Below are 12,237 nucleotides of genomic sequence, written 5' to 3'. Positions count from 1 at the left end.
GTCTTTAATCCAATTTTAAATCCAGTTGTTTTTGCATATGGTATTAGAGAATGTTTTAATTTCATTGTAGTTGTTTGTTTTTCCCAGCACCCTTTGATTGTGGGCCTTTCCGTAGAATAATAGGAACCCTTAAATGTCCTAATAGCTCTGTAAAAGTTGCAGGGGCTTCTTCTCCACCCTCATTACCCATCACTCTCTGCTTTACTTTTTAAGCTCTTTCAATTCTGAACAATCTTCATTGTTTCTCAAGCTCCTTTGTTTCTTCTGACTGCAGTGTTTTCTTCTGGGGATCAAATTGTGCTCACTGAACACTTACTAAATCCTTCACGTCACCTAGGAAGCCCTCTAGCTTTCTCACCACCACCTCTGTTCTGAATTACTGTATGAGTCCCCAGTTCACTTTGTACTCTCAGGGCTTAGTACTTGGTTTAAAATCCATAAACTCAACACACATCTATGAAACTGAGCCATTATTCATTATGAAGCTCCACCCTTCATGATGTCATAGACTTTAGCCTTCCTGAAAACTTGTTCCAGGTTAATTACTATAGGGTGTGTGTGTGTGTGTGTGTGTGTGTGCATGTGCACACTTCTAATTGTACTTCAAGTTCTTTCCAAAACAAGGCATTAGGAACCCCCTCAAGTACACCACTGGGCTTGGTACACTGTCTTGTATTCATGCTTGGGTATTCCTTCACCAGGGTAGAAGATGTGATGAAATATGACTCCTTCCTCTATGACATGAGAGCTTTGCTAACTTTAGAGGTGGACAGTGGCCAATACAGAAAACACACAGGAACTTTTCCTTGGAACTAGGGTGGGATAAAAAGTGCCTGCGGTGAACACCACTGTCTTCTCCCTGAAACTTCCCCTCCAGTTTCTGAGTATATGCCAGAAAATAATCTTCTTTGACGATACTGGGTAACAGTTCCATAAAACAAAAGCACATGTTTCCAAGGCACTGTGCTTTCAGAGATTCCAAGTGTAGTTTAGCTGCCGAATGAGCCAAGTGATGCATTCACCTCCACAACCAGGTAAATCCACCTCCTAGAGGAAGCCCACTCTCTTCTCGTAGTGTGTTAGGCTACTGAGAGTTGGAAGGGGTGTAAGAACCCTAAGGTCACCTGAAAAATCTTCCCTGGGAAGTCAATTTCATGAGAGAGGTCTTCCACGAAGTGACACCAGGTGCTCCTCGGACACTGTGTTGTCCGTCAGAGGGATGCTTTTATTCTTGACCTTGCCATGTCCACATTTCAAGACGAGTTCCCAAACAGACTTCAGATGTAGAAATCCCAAGATCACAGAAGTGTCCACTCTAGGAAGTGTGTTTATGGTTTCAGGGGTTACTTTCATAAAGACATCAATGGCAGTCTTATTCAGGCAGAAGTCTAGCTATGGTTCTCGGCACCAGTAAACCTGCCCATTAATCCTTTGAATGCACACAGCAAAGGCCAAGAAATGTCTATCTGGCACTTCCAAGCCATGAGGTTTCTCTCCTGACTATTTATGGTGCATCCCGTCAGATGGTTGCTGCCAGGAATCATTCCGGAGTCATTCCAGTCACTTAAACTCGAGCTCTCTTCATCTTCTCTACTCTTTCTTTTGCAAAAGCCCCTTCTTATCCTGGGTGGCTTTTTCCCCTGCTTTTTCTTTTTAGGGCCACACCAGCCACATAAGGAAGTTCCCAGGCTAGGGATCAAACTGGAGCTACCACTGCTGGCCTACACCACAGCAACGCCAGATCCAAGCCACACCTTCAACTCACACTGCTCCTTGCGGCAACACCAGAACTTTAACCTATCTTTCGAGGCCAGGGATTGAAGCCACATCCTCATGGATACTAGTCAGGTTCTTAACCTGCTGAGTGATAATGGGAACTGCCGGGTTGGCTTTGAGGGCCTGAGAAACCTTCCTCTTTTTCAGGAGATTTTTCTGGAACCAAAGGAATCTTTTTTCTTTCCTCTTCTTCTGCCATCTTTCCAATGCAGCCATTGTTGCTCATGCACAGCCTCACTGTGCCTTAATTGCCATCATTTAAAAGATGACCACATGAGAAGAGACAGAATACCTAGCAGAAATAGATTTTTTCACATTAAACTATCCTTTAAAAATAAAATTCATCTTGGTTATACAAGCCAGTGTTAGAAATTTTACAATATGATTCATTCTGGTAAAAATTACTTTCAAAAATATTGTACCATCTTATCCATAGAAAGTGGCATCAGCTTCTGCCACATAATAAGAAAGAAAATGGTAGTAAGTGGACAGCTTGCAGTTGATGCATGCTTTTAGGACAAGCCGGGTTTCTCAGCCCTTTCCTCTTCCTCCTCCTCCCCATCCCCTATGCTGAGACGTATGGGACTTGCTTAGACCCCCTTAGAGCTGTTGTGGGTTTTAAGTTTGCTGACTGCTTTTCTGGCATGAGGATTTAGGCAGCGGGGATTACAGACTGGGAATGTGGGCTTATGTTCCCAGGTTCTAAATATCACCAAGTCAGAAAAGAATTGCATTTGTAAAATGAAAGAGAGACTCCTTTTACCTTTTAATAACCCCCCTCCACCTTCCCTAGCACCACTTGCAAAAGAAAGAGTGAGAAAGGGGGCAAAGGAACTTATTGGCAAGAGGACTTTCTACTAACTATGATGTTATAAGTAGCATGAAAGAAGAGTGAATTAAATTTCAGTTGACAGGGCTGAACCCACAAAGGAAGGGGTGGGAAAAAGGCAATAAAGAGTTGTGATGATGCCAATTAAGGATCTAGCAAAAGGGCAGGTTGCCCTCCATCTGTTCGGGTAGTGCTGGCTGAGACATTCCTGGGGAGTGGGGCTGGGGGCAGTCATCCTCAGGGAAGCTGACTCAGTGACTCTGCCAGAAATGATGTGTAGGCAGAAGAAGGAATGACAGGGAAGAAAATGTCTCCCCAGAATGTGGTGGTGACACCAGCACTAACTGGCACCTGCAGTCAGAAAAACTCATTCATTCACCTTTTCAAGTGTTGTTTGTGAGGCAGCTACTCTACATAAATCAGAGCCCCTAAATATGTGTCCTCTTCCAGATTCTTACAACTTCACATTTAGAATCTTCCTACATAGTCCTTGCCTCTAGCCTCTCCCTGTTCCAGCCTATCCGACACAGAAAGACCAGGAAAATTCTTCGTCTACATGAAAGTGGTTATATACACAGGCTGTGGAATTAGGCTTCCTGGATTCAAAACCTGGCTTCACAGCTTATTATCCTGTGACCTTAGGTAAGTTAGCTAACCTCTCTGAGCCCCCACGCGTCAGTCACCTTAGGATAAGTGGCAGAAATAGATGTCCCCAACATCTTCCTGGTTTTAACAATAACACTCTGTGTCTTGCTCATGTCTGTGTCCACCCTAGGTCTGAGGCTGTGTTCTGTGACCTTCTCACTCTGTGATGGAGGCGAAAGGGGCAGCCTCACCTGGATCATACCAGCCAGTGGCAGAAGGAAATCACCCAGTACCATTAACTTTTGCAGATTCCTCATCTGCAAAATAGCTTTCTCCCCCTTTCCTCCTCAATGCCATAATCACTTCCCTCTCAGACACAGATAAATGCCTAGTCCAACAAAGACAAAACATAATTTGCCATCTTCTGCCCAAAAATTAAGTTTGATACTCATGTACAGAGTAATGGACTCATCCAGGGAAAATAGGGCTTTAAAAAAAAAAAAAGTTCTGCTTATATAATGAAACTAAGACATTAAGCCCTTATTGTTACCTTGACATTGAACATGTCACCTCCATCAGAGGAACACTGTGAAGGAAAAACTACATAAGTGAGTGTGCCCACACATCTTCTCATTCCCAAACACCTTTGTAGTATCTCACCTATTCCACAAAATACAGCAAAATATGTGTCTTGAACGTTACTGCACTTGTGAAGATGATGAGTTAAAAACAATGCTTAATAGAAGAGTGGGCCAGTACCTCAGTCAAGCTAGACTCGCTGTTACAACTATCAGCCCCAAACCCACTGATTTAACACAGTTAATGTCTGTTTCTTGCTCTCATTATGGTCCAGTGTGGATTAGCTCTAAGGGTGGCACAAAGGATCTCATCGCAGTGCGATCTGGGTTGGTGAGGACAATGTGGGGGCTGGGAAATCTGTTCCACATTTACACTCAGGGACCCAGGCTCCTTCCATCTGGCCACCTCAACCTCCTGTATGTCCTTGGAGGCCTCTCTGTTCAGTAGCTGTGAGATGAGTAAAGAGATCAGAGGATTGCACTTGGGAGGATTTTATGGCCTGGGCCTGAAAAAGAGTCTTACCACTTCCACCTCATTCACTGACCACAATTTTGACACAAGGCTGCATCTACCTGCAAAGGAGGCTGGGAAATATAGTCCACCTACATGTCCAAAGGAAGGCAATTTGGGGGGAAAATGAGTCAGTCTGTTCCACAGTAATGTAGGCTCCTTTCCAGCTAAATGACGACTCAGTACAAAAGCCTTAAAGGCAATGATTCAAATATGTGCATTTACAGCAGCACGAATTACGACATGTTCTGTATGTTTGGCCTTATGTGCATATGTCTTTGGAAATGACGGTCTGCTTTACTGCTATGAAAAGCCATTCTGACACGAATTGCTGAATCACTATGTGAAACCCAGGAGTCTGATCCCTGGATTAGGCTACTTATAAGCTAACAGGTAGAAGAGAAAAGCCATTCAAATTCTTACCCACAGAATAAACACACAGACACCGAACACCATCAGACTATGCTTTGTGCAAACACACGAACTCCTCCCACAGAGGCTGACATAATGGAGGGGGGAAGAAAGAGAAGGGAGAAAGGATATGTACACAAGGAATTGAACCAAGTCAAATGTTTTGCGATATGCTTGACTACTTGCCCCGATAAGGAGCAGGATGAATTCTTAAGATTGGCCTGGCCTCCCAGTCAATACTTGTTCAAAAATCGTCAAGCCCAAGACACATGACATCATGGAGGGCAAATGAAGATCATTTCCCTGTGCACGGATTGGTGCTTGGGTTTTGTTTATACCCCAGCGGCCTGGGCCTTGTTGGAAGTAACCAGATATTGTAGGTTTGAAAGAGGCTTTCCATTTGCATCACTGGGCAGTGAGTGCAGCCAACAGGAAGCCCAGTGATTCAGATAACTTGTTGTAATTGAAATCAATACCGACACAAGCAAAACTGCCTGAAATGGCCGTGCTGTGCTCTGACGGAAGATTTTCACGTTCCCTGCCAATGACAACTGATATCAAGAAGGAACCATCAGCTTCAATGGTGAGACATAGTGCTTTCCAAGAGGAAAGAAAAAGGTTTTGGACCCGTGACCGTTTTCAATAAGGAAAAGAAAGAAACTGTACTTCTTCAGCTCTCTATTAGGTTTCACTCACAGATTCCAGTTCAATTCCAATTTGAGTTTCTGGGAAATGGAAAGAGACAGTTGGCCACCCTGCTCCCTTTCCTGCCAATTCTTCTGTGTTCTTTTTTTTCCACTCTCACCCAAACTGGGTTCTGGTGAAGGAGAGAATAATTACTACTTAATGTTTATTGAGTATCTTCAGGTTCAGGACCACATTTTAGTCCAGGGATCAGCAAAGTTTGTCTATAAAAGGCCAGGAGCTCCCATCATGGCACAGTGGAAACGAATCTGACTAGGAACCATGAGGTTGCAGGTTTGATCCCTGGCCTTGCTCAGTGGGTTAAGGATCCAGCGTTGCCGTGAGCTGTGGTGTAAGTCACAGACGTGGCTCGGATCTGGCGTTTCTGTGGCTCCAGCGTAGGCCAGCGACTACAGCTCCAATTGAACCCCTAGCCTGGGAACCTCCATATGCCGTGGGTGCAGCCCTAAAAAAAGACAAAAGACAAAAATAAATAAATAAATAAAACATAAAAATAAATAAAAGGCCAGATCATAAATATATTAGGCTTTTTGAGCCGTGCCATCTTGATTGTGACTGTTCAGTTCTGCTGATGTTCTGTGGACATATAAACAATACGTAGTAAATGAATGTCCCACAGTCCATTAAAACCTTATCTGGAAAATAAGCAGCAGGCCACACTTGGCCTATGGACCATAGTTTAGAGACACTGTTCTAGAATTTACTTTTACTGATCTTTCTAGGGAGCGTATGACAATTCTTATTTTACAGATAGAGTTGACCACTCCCCACAGCTTCCCCGCAGTTATGGGTGAAGCTGTGTCTAACACCCAAAGCAGCCTGTACTTTTTCTGTGTGCCACTCTGAGGAAGGCAGTCAGGAAGCCTGAGCAATAGCAGAAGCTATACTCCTGAGCCTGCTTACAAGTCGTAGCTGCTAGTTTGAAGAGTTACCCAACTCTTCTCTCTTGGTGCTCCAGTGTTGACCTAACCAAGTTTTTCATGATGTGAGATAGGTAAAGAGTCAGATGCTAACAGAAATAGGCACTGTCAGAGCATGTAACCCCCTTAAAAAATGTCTGTTTCCCACGGCCCCTAGAGCGTCCACTCCAATGCCAGATTTGAAGGGTGTTTAAGCATTAATTTGGTGTCTCACAAATGCAATATTTATAAGCATCCCTGTGTTTAATGTCCACCACAAGGATGGGAAGGGAGGATATCTATACCCTAGAGCCTTGCACAGAACCTGATGCATAGAAAGTTCTCAGGAAATATTTGTGTCATGTCTTCATGTAATAAAACATTTATTATAAATGAAAATATAATTGTAATTATTATACATTATTATGATGATATATTTATTATGGTCAGTGTATATTATTATAATTGCATATAATTTTATTATGTGTAATTATGATTACATATTATAAGGTATAAATAAATTAAAAGTTTTTACATGTGATGAAATCAAAGGAAGGCATTATCCCTGCTTTCTGTAAGCTGACACACCAATAGAAAAAAGGAGAAATAAACACAAGTATTGTTGTCAGCCCTGAAGTACTGCTGAAAATCCAAAGAGAATTAAGAAGTCCCCTGGTGGCCCAGTGGGTTAAGGATCTGGCATTGTTGGACCTGTGGCTCAGGTCATTGCTGTGGCACGGGTTCAGCCCCTGGCCCGGGAACTTCTGCATGTCATAGGCATGGCCAAAAACCACCACAACAACGAGATAATGAAAGAGTGCTCTGGTTGTTTAGAGGAGAACAGAAAACTTAACTCTTTTCTGCAGGCATATCTTCATAAACGTGATGGCATAGAAGCTGGCTCTTGGAACGAGTAGGGCTGGGTAGGTGGAGATGTTGGAAGAAGGCCGCTCAGGTGAAGGAGACATGGACAAAGACAGTGAGATGGGAAAAGGTGGGGCATCTTGGTTAGAAAAGAATCTTCTTGGTTTGAATAGAGCATTGAGCGGGAAGGGGAGGATAATGAAAAATAAGGCCATAAAAGCAGGTTGGGAGAAATATGACAAATCATAATAGAAGAGTTTTGAAATAAAAACTAAGGATGGGAAATATATTTCCAAGCTGAAAATATTTCAAAGTTTCCCATTTTCTCCAAAAAGCTGTTATTGTCCTAATTCAAAAAGAAATTGACAGAAAAAAAATGATATTGAATTGTAATAAAGTATAAAATATTGCAGTCTTACAGTAGAGGAAATGATGTCACTAAACATAAAGTTATTATGTTTATAATTTGCTAAATGTGTGAATTTACATCCATTCTAATTTGTCATGTCTCAAGAGTACTATTAGCCTTATGAGGTTGGAACTGAATCTAATTTTTTCTCACTGTTGTGTTCCCAGCACCTAGCACAGTTCCTGGTATGTAGCCAATGGCTGATAAGTGTTTAAAGAAGAAATGAATGGAATAATACTACTTTACATAGTCACAAAAACAAGCATCTTTTTGCTTATTTCTTGGTTTGGGTAAATAGATGTCAACTATTTGAAAGCCAACTAGGAAATTCACAAACAAAAAATCTATTTAAACACACAATAAAAAAACACATGCTACTTAGGTTAAGAGCCTTGCCCTGACTTTAGTGTTGACTGATAAAAGAATCAATTAAACCTGGGTCCTTTTCTTAAAACCAAAGCCCTTTGAATTCAGCCATGTGCAAGAGATCCACATAGTCCATTATTTTCTGATGACTACAAATAGTTTTTAACATAGAAGGAATCCTACGCTTCAGTAAAAATAATGATTATCAAACTCCTAATTGTCCTTCCAACCCATCACCACTGCCCACTCCTCTCTGACCTACCCTACTTCCAAGTAATCATCTTCAAGTATGATGGAGGAGTTGACACTTTGTAATACCAGATTAATGGGTTATTTTTATTTATTTATTTATTTTTAGGGCTGCACCCATGGCATATGGAAGTTCCCAGAATGGGGTAGAATTGGAGCTGCAGCTGTCAGCCTACACCACAGCCACAGCAACATGGGATCTGAGACATGTCTGTGACTTACACCAGAGCTCATGGCAGTGCCAGATCCTTAACCCACTGAGCGAGGGCCAGGGATCGAACCCGCATCCTCATGGATACTAGTTGGGTTCGTTTCCACTGCACTACAATGGGAATTCCTAATGGGTCATTTTAAATTAAAGCATTTTCAAAATCTTACTAGCAATGCTGTAGCAAGAATATTACAACAACAGAAGGTAAATTATGGCTTTCAGCCTAGAGGGTTTTCATGGGAATTCCTATGTCTGTCTGGGCTAGTCTTTAGGGTCTAGACGGAGGGAAATCACTCCGTCCATTTGCTAATCACTGAAGCTAAAGCAGGATTTCCGTGCCAAGTAGGCAAAGCATAATCCTTTGGGACACTCCCGCCTCCGAGTAAGATGATGAAACCCCCAGATGGTGGCTTGTTATTTCCATACAGCATAGGCAAGGGTCCAGTGTCAGCCAGGCATGAAACTGAAGCATGAGACTAGTCCAGACCAGGGCAACGTTCACAGTGAATAGTGAACACAGACTGTTTTCTTTTTCTTTTCTCTTCTTTTCTTTCTTTCTTTTTTCTTTTTTCTTTTTGGAATTAGCTATTTTTGTGTACTTAAGAAAGCATTTCTTGGTGGTAATGGTTGCAGTGGTGGCAGGTGCGATCCCACTGCCTTACAAGAAAGAGCTAGCTCCTGAGATTATTACAGTGGCTCGCTCTGAGCAATGTGGCTTCCAAAAGTGGAGGTGGAAATTAAATGGCACTTACGTAGCAAAGCTGTAGGGATAATTAGTAATTCGACACACAGCCATTTGGGGCAAGGTCAACAGGAGGAGTAACATAGCATCATATGATAACCGTTTAATGGGCTGTGTGAAATGAGTGGGTGGTCTAGGCTCAGTTCTGCCCAGGTACTGGTTCCCACACTCCCAGGCTCTGGAGAGAGTCTTAAGTTCAGCTGCACACAAAGAGTCACACATACAGCTCTGGCTGGATAGAGTTAGCCGTGAAAGCCCCATTACACCAGAGGTTGGAGCTGCTTCTGGATAAATAAAGTCGTTCAATGAAGCTACAAATGCATGACATTTTAAGCCTGCTGACCTAACTAAATTATACCAGTTGGTATAATTTTTCAACTTGAATAGTTTTTCCATTTCTTTGCCACAACATTGTGAAAAGGACTGGACAGAGTCATGCTAATTCTGAGGAAAATTAGATATTTGGATAGAGGAAAGGCAGGAAGGCTTCACATTGAAGTTTTTCTAGCAGGAAAAATAAAAAATGGCCTTCTATTCAGGAGCAATGCTTCACAGTGGCCTGACACCATGGGAATTCACCAGACAGGTGGGTGGAGCTCAGCTATCTCCAGGTATGAAGTTTTTACCCTTCCTTTGCCTCAGCTGGATTCTCGAGAGTGGTCCATTTTCAGTGATAACAAACCTTTCTTTAACAGTAGAGATCACTCATGTGTGTTCAGTGCAAGCCAATTATACACGCAGAGAAGAGGAAAAATTTATGTCATATTATGCTAAGAATTGCAAATAACGTTTTTTAACATGAATGTTCTGTGGATACTTAATTTAATTGACATTTGTCACAGACCTACTGTATGCTGTTCTGGAAACCATTCACCCTATCCCCAGGGTCCATCCAAAGAGAGTTTAGGTTAGCACATAAAGAGCTTTCAAATCCTTTACAACAAGGGTCAGAAAACCTTTCCTATAAAAGGCCAGATAGTAAATACTTTCGACCTCGGAGGCCAAACACAGATTATTCTCTCTACAACTACTCGCCTCTGCTCATAGCCTGAAAGCAGCCAGGACAATACATCAATGAGTAGGTGTGACTGTGTACCAATAAAACTTTATCTTAAAAGCAGGCACCAGGACTGCATATTATGATATAAAGTCATCTGAACATCAAACTGAGAAGGAAAGAAAGCAACAACCAAAGTTTACTATTTTTTTTGAAACCATAGTCTGATTTATTTCCGTCACGGCTATGGAGACAGGAATTAATCCCCTTACATGCAGAAACAGCTTCGCTGTCAGAGTATTTCATTAATTTATTGATTTATGCTTTACCTACTTTCCAAAAAAAAATCCAAGGTAGCTGTCGCTGGGAATACATACATAAAGACTCACCTACATGGTGCAGGTAAAGAGACTTTCCCAACCAATGTAATTCTAGATAGAATTATATGTCATCAACCAGAAATTCATCTGAAACAAAAATTTGCCTTCCTCTAACACTTAGTTAAGATGGGGTGTGTTAAGCTTCAGCAGACAAAGCCAGCAAGGAGACAGCTCTCAGGAAATGACCAAATCAGATCATGAGCCAGCAGATAAAATACACTTTAGGACAGAATGAGCTAAATTTAGAGTTAGTGTCAAATCATAGCATTATGCATCATTAAAGAGAATAGAACAGGAAAGAAAAAGAGCACTAAAATTTTTCTGAGAAATTCACTATATGCAAAGCGTGGTATTACTAAATGAGCTATCCATTCAGTCTTTCGATTCTCCAAAGTAAGTATGCTTATTCACATATTACAGGGGAAAAGGGGGGAACAAATTTCTTAAATGTACATAACCAGTAGCTCTTAGAATTGGAATATGATCCCAGCTCTCTCTAGTTCCAAAGTGTCTGTCTTTCTGTTATGCCACACTGCCTCTTGAGCACAAAATATCAACTTTCTGCCCATCTTATTAAGAGTTCTCTTACTGCCTCCCAATTCCTTTAACCTGTGACATAGTCTTATTCTCTGTTCATTATTGAATCAAATCATGGTCAAGATAACCTTAATCAAAACCCAGTCCTGTGACTGGTATATAGTTCCACAGATTTCAGGTTAATTAGCCCACCAGAAGTCAAAGAATAGGTCATATATCAAAATGTACACTTCCCCCTCCTTTCTCACTCAGTTAACTGAGGCTGGCTTCCAAATAGTCCATAACTCTCAATCATTTAACTGCCAGTTTCCCTGAGGATATAATAAATAACAAGAAAAAGAATAGCTCACATTTACTGTGTACCATCTATGTGCTAGTTAGTGACATAGTTCAGAGTCCTTTGATAATCCTCTAAGGAGGGTAGGATTCTATCTCCATTTTATGTAAACCATCTCTCACTAAGAGTTAGAATAATCTACTCTGGGTCACCCAACTAGTAAATAGCAGAGCTGAGATTCAAACCCACACCTTCTTAAATTTCTTCTAAATTCATACCTTAAAGAAAAATCGCAAGGATATTTTTTCCTGCTTATCAGTGATATGCCCCCCAGTAAGGTAAGCGCTTTTTTTCACTACATGAGAATGTACTTTTGAGCCCCAGGAAAGTAGTTTGAGGAAGAGTTAGGCAGCTGTATTCCCTCTTCCTGCTGCTTCAAGTACCCCTACCGAATTTGGGAAATGAAAGTAGTGGAAAAAAAAAATGGAGGGGAACAGACAGACATTTTTGAAGGAGAAACAGGATTGGCTTAGTAATAGTCTTTTCAAATTTGCTTTGGATATCACCTCACACCAGTCAGAATGGTCATCATTAAAAAGTCTACACTTAGTAAATGCTAGAGAGGGTGTGGAGAAAAGGGAACCCTGCTATACAATTGGTGGGAATGTAAATTGGTGCAGGCACTATGGAGAACAGTAGAGGAGTTCCTTCAAATACTAAAAATAGTGTTACCATATGGGCATATATGTGGAGAAAACCGTAATTCAAAAAGATACATGTACCGCAATGTTCATAGCAGCATAGTCAAGATATGGAAGCAATTGAAATGACCATCTCAGAGGAATGGATAGAGAAGGTGTGGTATTATACACAATGGAATATTACTCAGCCATAAAAAGGACAAAATAATG

General features: G+C 41.5%; 1 pseudogene; it reads right to left on the bottom strand.

Annotated features, from left to right (window-relative positions):
* Positions 1-969: 969 nt before the first annotated feature.
* Positions 970-1,975, bottom strand: LOC125130470 (60S ribosomal protein L7-like 1; annotated as a pseudogene).
* Positions 1,976-12,237: the final 10,262 nt, after the last annotated feature.

Source organism: Phacochoerus africanus, chromosome 7 (assembly GCF_016906955.1).
Source record: "Phacochoerus africanus isolate WHEZ1 chromosome 7, ROS_Pafr_v1, whole genome shotgun sequence".
NCBI lineage: Eukaryota > Metazoa > Chordata > Mammalia > Artiodactyla > Suidae > Phacochoerus > Phacochoerus africanus.
Note: the sequence above shows the minus strand (reverse complement) of the source record. Positions and strands in the feature narration are given on the sequence as shown.